Source organism: Paramormyrops kingsleyae, chromosome 13, assembly GCF_048594095.1.
Source record: "Paramormyrops kingsleyae isolate MSU_618 chromosome 13, PKINGS_0.4, whole genome shotgun sequence".
Lineage (NCBI taxonomy): Eukaryota > Metazoa > Chordata > Actinopteri > Osteoglossiformes > Mormyridae > Paramormyrops > Paramormyrops kingsleyae.
In genome coordinates this window covers 15168480-15184585 of record NC_132809.1, presented here as the reverse complement: position 1 = coordinate 15184585, position 16106 = coordinate 15168480, and the positions used below count along the sequence as shown (strand labels likewise).

At 42.7% G+C, this 16106-nt stretch overlaps 1 long non-coding RNA gene across 2 annotated transcripts; it reads right to left on the bottom strand.

The window, feature by feature from the left end:
- Positions 1–496: 496 nt before the first annotated feature.
- On the bottom strand, positions 497–14302 carry LOC140578169 (uncharacterized). 2 transcript variants are annotated; one of them, XR_011982230.1, is made up of 3 exons: positions 14228–14302; positions 3202–3850; positions 497–2849 (listed from the first exon to the last, which is right to left on the bottom strand). It is a non-coding gene; the product is annotated as an uncharacterized lncRNA (long non-coding RNA). The 2 variants fall into 2 exon arrangements; XR_011982229.1 differs by having other exon boundaries at positions 3206–3850.
- Between the last annotated feature and the right edge of the window lie 1804 nt (positions 14303–16106).

Below are 16106 nucleotides of genomic sequence, written 5' to 3'. Positions count from 1 at the left end.
ATGCCCAGCCCTTATCCCCAACAGGCCTGACCCTATTGGCTCTTCGATAGTTTCGACTCGATGGCTCCTGAAGGCTTCCACCATCACCTTCATGGTGCGTGCAGCCTTCCTGCGGGTGGATGCAGCAGAGCTACTCCCGTGGAGAGCAGAAGAGTGTCACACTTGATTAAATCAAGCAGTTGTGAGTTGTTTTATGGTGGCTGAAGTGCCAATCCCGCCACCAAACTCCAAAGAAACTGTTTCCCTGCAAGTTGGAGGACCATTTTGCTGCATGGGTGTACAAACTAAAATACTTAAGTTTGCGTTTACAAAAACATTTTACACACTTGTGTTTTCAAAGTCACATATTTGCACATATTTTCAGAAGCCACATTACAACTATAAACTGGGATTACAAGTGCACAAACTCAATATCCTCCTGAGACCCAAGGAAGAAAGTGTCCTTCAATTTTAGATTTTTTGTGTTTGGAGGAAATAAGACATCTTACAATTTAGATTTTTTCAAATTTATTTTTATTTTTAATTTCACAGCATGTCCTCTTTTGTGTACAACAGGAATAACTATGTTTCCTTACATCAGTGAAAAGATAGATGCAAAAGCAAAATGTCCACTACAATGGACATAAATGAATGGGTCTCCCACCAGAGTCCAATCCATGGCACTCTAGTACAAGACCAAGTCAAGTTTGAGTAGAATTGCTTTTGAATCCGAGACGACACTGAGTAAGCGAAAACGTGGTCTTAAGACCAAGACCGGACTTGAGTAATATAACTCCACAAATATATTTGAAATTCAGGGAGTTGTGACCTGAGCTGTTTGTGAACTCATTTCCTATTATTTGTCTTCAGGCATGTTGAACACAAGCCATGGAAAAAATTAAGAGACCACACTATATTTTTAAACAAATCTGAATTTTTAAATCCTGGTTTAATCGTGGATCTTCCAGATTCAAAGTTTGTAAGACAGCAGTACACAAGAATAAGGTGACGTAGACCTCATGTCACCTTCAAAAGAATGGGAAACATTAAGTGCAGGTGTGAAGTGCACTGCTAGGACAGTTTGTATCAGGCTCCTAAAAGCAGGACTGAACTCCCATAAAGCAAGGAAGAAGCCCTTCATTAAAGAGTAACAGGGAAGAACCAGGCTGCAGTTAGCAAAATATATATATATATTATTCATAGATGCACACCCATAAATTAAGAAATGAATGAAACAAAAAATTGTGCTGTGGTCTCTTAATTTTTTGTGTGTGTGTATATATACACGCATATATATATATATATATATATATATATATACACACACACACACACACACACACACACACACACACATATAAATATATATAAAACAAGGCGTTACAGGTTGTGGCTTAAAACTCGAATGACATACACATTTAAGTTTCGATAGAACATTGGCAGTGGGGGGGGGGGGGTTGAGGTCATGTTGCACTGAAAAATGTAAATAATACAGCACATTTACAATACTTTTATTTGTTTAGCAGAGTACCACATTTATGCACAGTAATCAGCAACTGGAAAGAAAATAAGAGGACAGGCAATGTTAAACTGGTTCGAAATTAACAAAAATGATGATGGTAACTGAAAGCTTCGATTCCCACCTACAAAGTGGCACCTTTTCATGTACTTGAATTCCACTAACTTGGAGCTGTAGTTAGCAGTTGTTTGCATTCTTTTAAAAAATTCTGAGATGTATCATTTTTTTCTTCTTTCTCCTTTTTTTATTATTCCCTCCACCACTCCCCTCTGCGGAGGACTGCTTTATTTTTCATTTTCATTGCAAAAAAAAGGAGATCACAAAAAACAAATAAAACACAAAACAAAGAAAAACAAAATGAAAATAATAATAATAATAGGAATATAAAAATAAAACGAGTGGCAACAACAACAGCAGTAATAGCAATAACAACATTGATAACAACTGCAGCTGCATCCGTGATAACATTGTGCATATGCCTCTACCTTTGTGTGTGTGTGTGTGTGTGTGTGTGTGGCATACAGGTAGGTGTGGATATGTACCTATATGTATGAATGTATTTATGCGTGTGTGCGAGTGTAACGATTTGCCCATGGATGTGCTAGTAGTTAATGTGGGGGGCAGCAGAGACATCCCCCCCACCCCGGCCCCTAGCCAAAGTCACCAGAAACCAAGTGGGCCCCCAGCTGTCTCCAGAACGAAGGGCCCCAGCCACATGCCCAAGAGACTACTACGTGCCCAACTCACGAGCATCATGCGAGGGAGCACCGGGACAACAGCTCTCGGCACGAGGGTCCACACCAGAGAACGCCGGACGAGGAGCCACCGGCCCAGCCCACAACCCCCAGCACCGGCACGAGCTGGGCCCAAAACCAAGGAGGCCCAGAAGCCAGACACCCACACCCACCCCCGACAGGATGCCCACCATGCCCTGGAAAGGCCCGAGACCCCTAGAACCCCCCCGTGGGGCAGACCACAGCCCGCTGCAGTGACCCAGCATGTGGCCACTGGTAGTGCTGAGCTCTGGGCAACATCCACTGGGATGAGATGTTTCATTTCCATTGTGTTGGGCTGCCTGTCCTCTTCTGCTGTGGGGCATTTTGCCTTGCGGGTGATTATTCCCACCAAGATGACAAGAAGACAGCATAAGGATACAAACTGAGTCACAAAAAAACAACAAAAAATACACCATCAAGAAATGTTTACTGATGATTTACAGTAGCGTGTCGTGATAGAAAGAGTCTTAAATGGGCAGGGCCCTGCTTACATTACTGACCTCCTCCAGCCATATTCAGCCCCACAGTTTCTTAGGTCCGCTAACACAGGACTCTTATATGTGCCACGGTCACGTCTGAAACAGAAAGGTGATAGGGCCTTTGCTGTGGCTGCTCCTCGCCTTTGGAACCAGCTACCCACAGATATTAGATGTGCCCCCTCTATTGCCATCTTTAAATCTAGATTAAAAACTCACCTCTATTCACAGGCTTTCCTATAGCCGTAATTCTCTTATTTCTGGTGTCCTAATGTGCCTATTCTTGTTGGATAAGTTCAGCTTGTTATAACATGCAATTATTATTATTTTATTATTATCATTTATTTTTTATTTACTTTTTGTTTACTTTTTATTATTTTATCATTGATGTACAGCACTTTGGTCAGCAATAGCTGTGTTTAAATGTGCTTTATAAAAAATTTTTACTTACTTACTTATTTACTTGTCCCACCGGCCTGCTGCTGTGGGGGTGGGTGGCCCTGCCGCTCACGTTGTCTCTCGGCATCCTGTGGTGGTCTGGGTCGGCTCCCTGCTGGCTGGGCGGGAGCGGGAATCGCTGAGGGCTCATGCCCTGCCAGTTCACCCAATTTCAATGCACCTCAGTTATCCATACAGTCCATCTAGTCCTGATACACTTGGGGTGGGGTGCATGATATTCTGCCAGCGGCGGAGAACCCGTACCCTGACCACTCCCTCACTTTTAATGCACCACAGTTTTTAATTTGCACACACTTCAGTTCACACACACCCACATGTACACACCTTACATACACATATTGAGCGAAGGGGTTCCCTACGATCCCCTCCCTAGACCCGTGCAGTGTGGGGGTGGGGGCGGCCTTGGGGGTGTTGTGGGCGGTCCCGGTGGGGGGGACGCCCCCCTTCGGCGGTGGTGAGCCGGGTGGGGGCCTGGGTTGTGCTGCTGTAGGGGGGGATCCTGGCAGGTGTTCCAGGTACTCTGGGATGCTCTATCCGCCGACAGAGGCTTTGGCTGGGTGGGGGGGCCTGCCATTTTCTGTGGTCCCAGGGTCGGCTTCTTGGTGGGTGGGGTGGGCCCTCTCTGTAGTCGTCCTCTGCTCCTTTTGCAAGGAAAATTAAAAATAATTTTTTGGAGTATTATTTTTTTAACACACTCAGTTTAGACTCTCAAGCTGCTGGGGAATACTATGTTTAGTTTCAGATTATATATAGTATACTTTATTTAAGATGGTTGAAATCATAAAATGACTGGTGGAATGTTCCTTGCCCTGAAACAACAATTATTTATTATTATTATTGTGGAATGTAGAAGGATGCAAATGTGCAGGAAAGTTAAATGAGTTGAGTCAGCTTTTGTTATGATTTGTATATACAGGTGTGTCGTTTCTGCCATAAAACATGTTGAGAATTTTCATGTGTGTTGAAACAAATACCTTCATACTTCATTAATATATCTGTACATTTTGACCTTTACCAGTGGTTGCTTCAGTAGGAGTATGTCAGTGGCAATAATAATGAACTAAGCAGGGGGAGCTGGTGTAGCAAATAATATAGCTGATTTCATAGGCAGCAGGCTAAAAATCATATGGGTAATGCAGGTGGGGGCTGTGCCCCAGTAGATCTTTATATCTAGAAATGTGCTCCAGAACATACCAACAGGTCTAAGAACTAACCACTTATGCTGCAGTAACGCAAGTGTGGCATCAATGTACCTCCTTTATGGACCTTTGGGGGATGCTAATTAGGGGCCCACTGATTGGGCAGGGAAAACACATTTAAAAGTAGCAGGGAATCCATGCTGCTACAGGAGCAAACTAACTTGGATCTTTGCTGTGGAGATGTGGAATGGTTGGAGATGGGCCTCAGTAATACTTCCTCACTATTGCTGCAGCTGCCATACTGGTGGTGAGGTCTGGCTGCAATGTTCACCAGGACGTGGGCTGGCGGTCTGGTGAGGGAAAGGTGGTGGGTAACTTCTTACTTAGGTCTTCAGGAGCCTCAGATATCTTGATGTTTAGTTGGCCATCTTCTGATGTTTGGGCCTGAAGTCTGCTGTCTTTCTCCATAAACTCAGTCTTCTTATCTTTGACTCTCTGAAGTGGTTTGAGATTCTGATTCGCAGTGATTTCTTTCTTTGCCTGCTGCAGCTGTCTAGTCTCTCTGCAGTTGTTTTTGTGTTCTGGGCTGGAATATGGTGACTGTTCAGTTTGCCCGTGTGATGCATTGTTGAGATGTGTGGTGTTGGACCTTGGAATAAATGCTTTGAATGACTTCAGACATTCCTGAAAAAGTAGGCTGTGCAGTCTACATTGAAAATTGAATGTGAAAATAATATCAGAGAAAATTAATGCTTTTTTCAGCAAGATAATTAACTTTGAAGCACGGAAAGTCATTTCAGTGAAAGAGAGAGAGTATGAAAGATCCCTATAATTAGTCTTAATTGTCAACTGGTCTGCAGAATTTCAGATACATTAAATATAAAGGGAAAGCATAGTGGTGGCATGGGGGTTACTGTGGTCACCTCACAGCTCTGGTGAGTAGAGTTTGAGTCTCTGCTCCAGCTACACTACAGCGCCCTCCACAATTGTTGACACCCGTTGTAAAAAAAGGTTAGTAAAAATCCACCTTTTGGTGAAGCAGCATCATGAGAAAATTGAGAAAAATCCAATCTTTCATTAACATAAATTTATTCCAAGAAAAATAATCCTTGATCGTTAACAAAAACACATGTGCCACCAGTGTTAATTTTGACTTCAAATTTTAATTTAGTTTTAGTGCCACGATTATTGGCACCCCTGCTTTTAATACTTTGTACAACCTCCCTATGCCAGTTTAACAGCACTGTCTTCTACAACATTTTATAAGGTTGGAGAATACCAAGCAGAGCATCGGAGTCCATTCCTCTTTACAGAATCTCTCCAGATCATCCATCTCTTGTGCACTCTCCTCTTCAGCTCAGCCCACAGGTATTCAATGGGGTGCAGGTCAGAGGACTGAGATGGCCATGGCAGAAGCTTGATTCTGCGGTCAGCTAACCATTTTTATGTTGATACACTCCTTCCCAATGTGTTCATGCGCAAGCAAAATATTTTCTATCAATGAAAACAAGAGTCACCCACGCAAATGGCAGATAAAGGAGCTGTAATATCGCACAACAGCAACCACACTTTTCAAACATAAGTATAAATAATGTTAATGCTGGAATGACAAAGACTGCGGCTGAAAATAGAGCATTCCAGGGACAACAGCAGGGACACAGAAAATCTATCTCCAGGAAGGCTTCCAGTACCATGAGGCTCAAAGTACAACACAAGTTCACACTATGAGAAGGAAGTACTTCTCTCAGCGAACTTAACCAGCTTTTTTACATCTTAAATACCACTCAAACGGTATGTGCAAAATACGCATAAATGTTTAATGTTTCAAACTTTAGTTATTTTTTAGTTTATAATAATGAAGGGGTGTTACTTACAGCTTCATTTTTTCAGATGATTGGTTCTCATTCTGTGTGTTCGGCTCTTTGCTGCAGCCCCCTGATTAGATTACTAATTAGAGGCTAATGAATCCTCACACCTGGGTTTGAACAGCTGACCTACAGGTTACAGACTGACCCTTTGCGGATAAGACTGGCCGCTCCTGCTATATATATAGTTCCACACTTGAAATATATAACTTACTTGCTTAATATTCTTGTCCTTTGAGAGTATAAATCATTAGTCATTACAAAAATTCCATAATACAATTTTGTCCAGTGGAGTATATAGATTTATAATACTTATACCCTTTTTTGTGTTAATATGTGCCTGTGTTTGTATATCCTGTCAATGCAGCTTATTCAACAGCCACTTCTGCACTGAAGCACAGAAGTTTATGTCTTGGAAACATACAGTTGTGTACACAAAGGAGCAGTGTGGTTCCTCACTGGGAACCTAGGGAGTTCAGTAATGTGGTTCTTTGACAAGAAATAAAGCCTAAAACCAGTGAGAAATAGATACAGAAACATTTACTGAGGACAGCTTAAAGGAAACAGAACAGGGCAGAATTTGTATAGGGAAGAAGACAGGTTGGATAAATAACAAACCAACACAGATGTTGACAGTAGACCATGGCGAGACAAAAAAGTGATGATGAAGACTATGTCGCCCTCTGGTGATCCACCAAGAAAGCTACAGCCAAACTTCTCACACTATGATATTGACATTTTTAGGGATATAGCTGCTGGAGTGTAAATGGGTTTTTTGGTATTATGTTTATTTTCATGGCAAAAAGGGACTTTGCAATTAATTGCAATTCATCTGATCACTCTTCATAACATTCTGGAGTTCATGCAAATTGCCATCATAATTACCGAGGCAGCAGACTGTGGGAAAATCAATATTTGTGTCATTCTCAAAACTTTTGGCTACAGCTGTACAGACTAAACCTCAGGTCCAATGTCTCCTTTGTGAAACAGTTATAGGCACTTGGAGAGTGGAGAGTTATCATACAGCAAACTGCAGATAAAAAAGAAAACACTCTGCTGATGCTATTGTGTCATTGCTGCTGGCAACAGAGACTGCTTACAGGAAACCTGCAGGGCAGCAAAACACCGCAGTCTATCCAGCTGGCTGGAGAAACATCTGTGCTCAAAGAACTTATGTCCTTTTGGCAGGTTAGAGCTGCACTGACACTGGCTGACAATCAGCCCTTGGAAACACATGGACCCATGATTCTGGTGCAACTACACAGAGAAATCCTGGGGAAGCTTCATGTAGATGCGGTTTTGATTAAGTGGGAAAAGAAAAGAAAACCCACTTGCTCATCGTGCAATATTTCTGAGATGAGGCACCTCCGAATTTTGCATTTCACAGCATCCTTGAGGAGGCTGTCTCTGATAATGATCCCTCAAATTAGACTGTTCCAGAGTTCGCAAAGTACTACAGCTTCATAGTGCATACTCTCAAAGTACTACAGCTTCATAGTGCATACTCTCAAAGTACTACAGCTTCATAGTGCATACTCTCAAAGGACTACAGCTTCATAGTGCATACTCTCAAAGTACTACAGCTTCATAGTGCATACTCTCAAAGTACTACAGCTTCATAGTGCATACTCTCAAAGTACTACAGCTTCATAGTGCATACTCTCAAAGTACTACAGCTTCATAGTGCATACTCTCAAAGTACTACAGCTTCATAGTGCATACTCTCAAAGTACTACAGCTTCATAGTGCATACTCTCAAAGTACTACAGCTTCATAGTGCATACTCTCAAAGGACTACAGCTTCATAGTGCATACTCTCAAAGTACTACAGCTTCATAGTGCATACTCTCAAAGTACTACAGCTTCATAGTGCATACTCTCAAAGTACTACAGCTTCATAGTGCATACTCTCAAAGTACTACAGCTTCATAGTGCATACTCTCAAAGTACTACAGCTTCATAGTGCATACTCTCAAAGTACTACAGCTTCATAGTGCATACTCTCAAAGGACTACAGCTTCATAGTGCATACTCTCAAAGTACTACAGCTTCATAGTGCATACTCTCAAAGTACTACAGCTTCATAGTGCATACTCTCAAAGGACTACAGCTTCATAGTGCATACTCTCAAAGTACTACAGCTTCATAGTGCATACTCTCAAAGTACTACGGCTTCATAGTGCATACTCTCAAAGTACTACAGCTTCATAGTGCATACTCTCAAAGTACTACAGGCTAAGGAGAATGACCACAGCAGAGCTAATAGAGCCACGCCTGTCTGGGCTTGCCTTGTCAGCCCGTCATGTCCCTGTTTGGCCAGCAGAGGTCACTGGCCATCCTATAATTACCTAATCATCCCCAGCCCTAATGTTCATACACAGCTCTGGAAAAAATTGAGACCATTCATTTTTCAGTTTATGGGTATGTGCCTGAATATACATTTTTTTTGCAAACTCCAGTCTGGCTCTTCCCTGTTTCTCATTGATGAAGGGCTACTTCCTTGCTTCAGTTCTGTTTCCAGGAGACTGTTATGAATTGTCCTAGCAGTGCACTTCACACCACTTAACATTTCCCATTGTTTTTCAAGGTCACTTGAGGTCATTCTCTGATTTATGAGACACTGCCGGATAAGTTGACAGTCATCTCTGGCATTAGAAAGTTGCATCTGCCCTCTACTTGGCTGATTTCTGGTCATTCCCAGTGTCTCCTGCTTCACCTTATTCTTGTGTACTGCTGTCTTAGAAACTCTGAGCCTGGAAGCAGTTTGTCTCGCAGTGTAGCCTTCTGCCAGCAGAACCATGATTAAACCGGGATTTTAAAAATGTAGATTTGTGTAAAAATATAGAGTGATCTCTCAATTTTTTCCAGAGCTGTGTGTGCCTACCCTTACCATGCTCCCCAGTCATTGTTGTGGTCTGTGTTGGTTCTCCCCATTGGACCACATGAGAGGACTACTGTTACATGTTTGGTGTCTGCACAAAGTCCCCTATGGCTTTTCCTTGGATTATTCACTCCTTCCCTTCCTTCTGACGTGGCCACGCCTTTCTATGCTGCCTTCCTTCCTCCTATCCACACTTTCATATTACTCTGCTCCAGATCCAAGTAGCTTTAACTTATGAAGTCCTGCAAAAAAGACCAGGAGGGACAACATCACCAGGCTCGGAACTACTGTGGCTTCTCCTCAGGCTTCAGCATGGCCACAGAACCGATTCATGGCTGTGTTGTAGGATCAGTTCACACTCCAAGATCCTGCTCATGATAGAGATGGATACTTAGACTGGATGATTTTCTCTGCTATTGTAGGGGCTGCTGAAAAAAGCAGGATGAAGGAGAGGAGGTGATGTTGTGTTTATATGAACTTGAACATAGTTTTATTTCAGATAACAGAATGCTTTGAATGAATTGAATGATTTAGATATTCCTGAAAAAATAAACATGGTCTACACTGAAAAAGTGAATGTGAAAATAATATCAGAGAAAACGTTTGTCAAGTAGATAAAAAACAGAGCACTTTTGCTCCCCTCCCACCCCACCCAAAAACAAGGTCAGTTCAGGTTGGAGAGCATGCACTAATGCAGGATGTTGCTGCACCCACCACATGACAAAACACCTCGGGATCCCGGTTGATGAACCCCCCAGGTCGACACGCAGTTCAGTCCCACTGTCCGGAAGTCATTACACAAACAAGAGAGATGTAAATGGCATGCACTGCTTACGGCACATTGTCACCTCAGGGATGAGAACCTGAGTACAGTGCGTGATACCTCAGCACCACACTAGTCCAAATAATCCAGTGGGAGCTTTTTTCCAGTGGCTGGTTCACTGAGCACTATTTTTAATTCAGCAGAATTTCATGGACATAAATGAAAACATAAATGTAATGTTTATAGGGTAACCTTAATGATTTGTACATTATGAAATACAACACTGTAATAATGATAAATTCCAGAAAGTCAAAGTTACATATGTCAGATGAAAAAAGTATTTGCAAACTCATTTCCTGTATTTCCTGTTGTCTTCTGGCATATAAGCCGTATCACCCAAGGTGTTACAGGATGTGGCTTAAACCTCAAGTGACTTATGCACAAGGGCATAACTTTGGGTTAAACATTGGGGGGTTGAGGTCCCCACCCAATCGTCATGACAATATGATTATTTGGGGGATGTTGTGTTGTATTGGACCCCCCCATAATTTACACCCATGCTTATACAGGCTTCTTGTCATGTCTGCTCATCGTGCATCATATTGCACTAAAAACAAGAGAGAGGTAAGGGGCATGCACTGCTTATAGCACATTAGCTCACGGATGAGAACCTGAGGGCAGTAGGTGATACCTCAGCACCACACTAGTCCAAATAAACCAGTGGGAGCTTTTTTCCAGTGGCTGCAGTGCCAATCTTACCACCAATTTCCCTGTAAGTTGGAGGACCTGCTTGTAGGGCTGGATATATATTAAAATCATACCTAGAACAAAGCAATTGCAGGTTAAGGACCTTGCTCAAGGGCCCAATGGAGTAGGATCACCATTAGCATTCATAGGATTTGAACCAGCGACCTTCCCATTGCTGGAACAGATCACTAGCCTCAGAGTCACCACTCCACCATGTCAATACAAAACTACAATCTAATTCAATTCAGAATTACAACACAAACAGAATGGATTGCTGCAGTGAACCATCCAGCAAGATGTTTCTGTGGTATGATTTCATCTAGACTAGATGTGCATAAGCATTACCTTGCTTAACACTAGAATTCCTGGAAAAACGAAGATCTCCTCACCAGGAGCCTGCACCTGCCTCTCGTTACGCCTCCTCGTCATCCCTATAAATAAGTGTTTCCCTGGTCCGTCATTAATGTTGTGTTGCGTTGTGTGTTCAGGCACAGAGTTTCTCCCTTTTGCTCCCCCGTCATCTAGTTTTGTTTATACTTTCAATAAATCCTCTTTTGTTTTCCCTGATACCCAAGTCTGTGTTCTCCGTCTTGCCTCGCTACATGACATGAGATACCATCAACAAATTAACTGGTCTATATTCTAATGCAAGGGTGAAAACTAAAATACATGAATTTCTTCCAACAAGTATTTATTACTTTTTTTAATTAACAGAGAACAATCAAACATAAAACACTTATCACATAAGTTGTTACTGTGTTAAGTTAAATAAAGAACAGTCAGGTCAGGTCAGGTTGGGGAGCATGCGCTGATGAAGTGCATTGTCGCACCCACCACATGGTGAAACTCCTTGGGATCCCGGCCAGTGATCCCCCAGGCAGACACACGGTCCAGTTCCACCCTCTGGAAATGGCCATCCATCTGCCGCAGCCAGGTGTTACGTTGGCGTCCCCTTGGCCTGGTCCAGCCGCTTGGGTCCACAGCATTGAGTATCCTGTAAGCCGGATCACCCTCAGGGAAACGCACCACATGGCCATAGTGCCGTAACTGACGCTCCCTCACAATGCAGGTAATGTGCCTCATTCGGGACTCCTCTAGCAACCACTCATTCGACACAAAGTCAAACCAGCAGTACCGAAGGATTCTCCAAAGAGACACAGTACCGAAGGAGTCCAGTCTTCATCTCACCTTACTGGATAGCGTCCATGTCTCACAGCCATACAGCAAGACAGGGTCGACCAGGACTCTAAAGACTTGGACCTTTGTCCTCTTGCAAAGATATTGGAGGTGCCACACACCCCTTTCCAGTGACCTCATGACCTCCATGCTCTTCCAATCCGTCTGGTGACTTCATATGAAGAGAAACCAGAGACATGAATGTCACTGCTGAGGTCGGTAAATCTCTCGACAAGGTCGACATTCTCCCCGCAGACAGACACACTACTGATGGCTGTGGCTAAGAAGTCATTAAAGGCCTGGATCATGGTCTTTATCCAGGACACTTGCAATCCTGCTCGGTGCCCTGCAAAATGAAACACCTCCTTCTCGGAACACTGACAACACCAACACAACCCTTGGCAACCTTCAGGGTCTTATCGCGTAAGGTCTCCCACATCACATTAGAGTCAGCAGTCACACCCAAGTTTGCAAGTTCCTCACACAAACAGCATGCAAACTCATCAGAAACAGCCTGATATTGGAGTCTGGCTAAGGCCAGCCTCATACTCCTAGTAGGTGATATCCTACTGGATCTAAGCTGAATCTTTAGAGTAGCAACAACAAGTCTCTGGTCAGAATTCACAAACTGGGCACTTCTGTGGACCCTGCAGTTCTGCAGGAGCCTCCAGCTCCTGCCCACAAGGATGTGATCGATCTCCTTAGCTGCACCACCAGTATTGGAATACCAAGTTCAACGATGCGGCTTAGGACGTTGGAACCAGGATCCAGCGACCTGCAGCCCCTGACCTTTCGCAAAGTCAAGGAACATGGAGCCACTTTCACCCTGGTCTCCAGACCCATGGGGACGAATACCATCCTCACAGCCAGCCTTGTCAGTGCCAGTGGTCGCATTGCATTCACCCATGACCAGAGGAGCCTCACCTCGCGGGCACCATTCAACCACCGAGCGAAGTTGTGAGTAAAATGTCTCCCTCAAAACGAGATCACTCACCGCGGTTGGAGCATACACTGAGACAACAGCAGAGGAAGATGGTCATTTTGCCGGAGAGACAAGATGTTCCACGCGCCTTCCCGGATGGGTCACCTCAAACTGGGACCCAAGTGCCACCATGCAGCAAGCATCGCCTCAGCACCACACCAGCCCTGATCCCCAACAGGCCTGACCCTATTGGCTCAAAGGCTCCCGAATGCTTTCCCGCATGCACTTCCTGGTGCGTGCCACCTTCCTGCAGCAGAGCTACTCCCGCGGAGAGCAGAGGAGTATCACGCTTGTTTGAATTGAGCAGTTGTGAGTTGTTTTACGGTGCCTGAAGTGCCAATCCCGCCACCAAACCCCAAAGAAATTGTTTCCATGCAAGTAGGAGGACCACTTTGCTGCATGGGTGTACAAACTAAAAAATAGAGCCCGACCGATAAAGGATTTTGAAGGCCGATACCGATACTAATATTTGTTGGTTTTAAAATCCGATATTCCGATATATCGGCCGAGATATATATATATATATATATATATATATATATATATATATATATTTAATTTCAGAAACGCGCAACAAGACATTAACAGATTTCCCTAACATTAGTTATTTGTAGTTATTTATGAGTTTTAACTAACATAATATGATAATGCATTTTAAAAAGAAACTTGTTTCTTTTATTGTCACAACAGAACAGAGGAACATCAAAATATATTAAAGTTCTGATAAATAAAATGTATAAAAATACAAACTTAAGATATGAAACGTAAAGTCCTTTGAACAAAAACACAAAAACAACAACAACCAAATCAAAGTTACCAGTTTTAAAAGACTTGGTAAGCTTCATAAATATAACTTTGAATAGCACAAGCAATAGAACTTTTATGCACAAGCTACGTTTGATACTTTTTCTCTATGTCTAAATGTTCACTCCTTGCAAATGTCTAACTTACATTTTACAATGCAGGGACTGTAACTAGAGATATGCTAGTTATAAATACAGTAATCATTACTTTATTTAGGCAGAATAAGTTCGTTGTGGTTTCCAAGCTCATTAATGTTAACGTTAGCGGTCTTCCACTGATAGTGGCATTAGCTTGCTTTGTGGTTAGCTAGTCTAGGATGAGCCATAATTTAGCAATGGATAACGTCATACTGCAAATTGTAAAACATACATTTTCAATATAACAGGCCAAGGAGAGATGATACATCTCACTGCTATAACTGTCACGCTATTAAAGAAATACTTCAGTCTCATTGTCAAAAGTTAAAAGGACAGTCAGTCAACTACACTGTAACAACGTAACGTAATTACTAGCTAATTCTGCTTCACTCTTGGCTTATTTAACAGCAGCAAAACTGGACATGATAGTCACGAATTTTGTCATGCTTATTTGAGTTAAGAGAACTGATGGGGATGTTCTTTTAATTGTTATTCAAGCAATGTATGTCTCGTGACCAACTCACCATGAACACACTTCACCGATGATCTCACTCGCGGATAACTGGTTCTCTCTGCCCGACTCTGGCTGGATCAGCAGGTTGCAGCATGTGTGGCGCGTTATACACGAGTGTTGCCAACAGGGACGGTGTAGAGTGTCCTCTGGTGGACAAACTATACAACGCCAACACTCATGACATGGTTGAAGGGTGTTTCGTCCGTTTTTATTTTATTTTTGAAATATTCATTTATCGGCCATTATAAATGCTGATACCGATAGTTTGGAAAATGCCTAATATCGGCCTGCCGATAAATCGGTCGGGCTCTACTAAAAAACTGAAGTGTGCGTTTACAAAAATGTTTTACACACTTCTGTTTTCAGGTCCCCCTGGATTTTTTCCAGAAAATGCACCATTTCCCCTAGAAAAATGTGTGGTATACACATGTTTATTTCCTTTATGTGCATTGGATCAACACAAAAAAACAGAGGGAAAAAAAAGCTAAATTTGACATCATTTCACACAGAACTCCAAAAATGGGCGGGACAAAATTATTATTTTATTTTATTTTAATGTTTATGCAAAAATTACATTATACAATTTTGTCATAGGATGTATATAACTTTACATTACTTATATTCTGTTTTGTGTATGCATGTGGTTCTGTGTGACCGTCTGTTTCTAAGATGAAATCTTTAATAAATTGTTTCCATTAAACCATATTGTAATACTGGGTAGCCTGTTTGCTCTGTTGTGTTTTATATAACTTGTATTATCTGCATAATGTTGTAAAATTCAGCTGTGTTTTACTACAGAAGTGGTTGTTCAACAGGCCGCACTGACAGGATGTACAAAGGAACTGTGTTGTTTCTTACTTAGAAAGGAGGAAGCTCAGTAACGTGGTTCTTTGTAAAAGTTAGAAAAAAATACAGGAGAATGGAAATCACATCTTATATCAGTCAGATAAACTGCAATAAAGACATATGTAAGTCTTACAGCTTGTGCCCATTGTTTCTGAGATCTAGACCCCTGTGAACAAGCATAGGACAAATGGGCATAGAAAATGAATGGTTGGATTTATGGAAGTCTTACAGGCTTTGCCTGAATAGTAAACACGCACAACACTGAATTCAAAACAGTATAAAATTTATATATTAAGAAAACAGGTTTAATCTGTAACAAAACAACCCAGGTATGGACAAGAAACAATAACAAAACTCAAAGCATGAAGACAGCATCTTTGGCATCGACAGCTTCGTTTTGCGCATCCTGAGACTGGTGAGGTTTGAGTGTGGCATTAAACATTTTTTAAATGTTGTTCTGTCTTAAACATTGTGCATATGCATGAACCAGAAGGGGTCTGAGACTGGATATATCTGAGAGAGGCACCTGCAACCAGACACTTATTCATGTGTAGCCCAGATTTTTATCCATCCATCCATCCATCTTCTACCGCTATTCCGAGTCAGGTTGCGGGAGCAGCAGTCTCAGCAGGGAAACCAAAACTTCCCTCTCCCCGGCCACTTCGTCCAGCTCCTCCGGGGGAATCCCGAGGCGTTCCCAGGCCAGCCGAGAGACATAAAGTCTCTCCAGCGCGTCCTGCGTCTTCCCCGGGGCCTCCTCCCAGTGGGACATGCCCGGAACACCTCACCAGGGAGGCGTCCAGGAGGCATCCTGACCAGATGCCCAAGCCAGCTCATCTGGTAAGGTAAGGGTAGGAACGTAGACTGACCTTTTGCCGTTTGGCTCAGCTCCTTCTTCACCATAACAGACCATTCTGGTTGGGCAAACTCCCACGCACCCTCCAGGACCCTGCCGAGACTATAGCGCTGGTCCACTGTTCCACGGCCAGGACAAAAACCACACTGCTCCTCCTGAATCAGAGATTCGGCAATTCGACAATCAA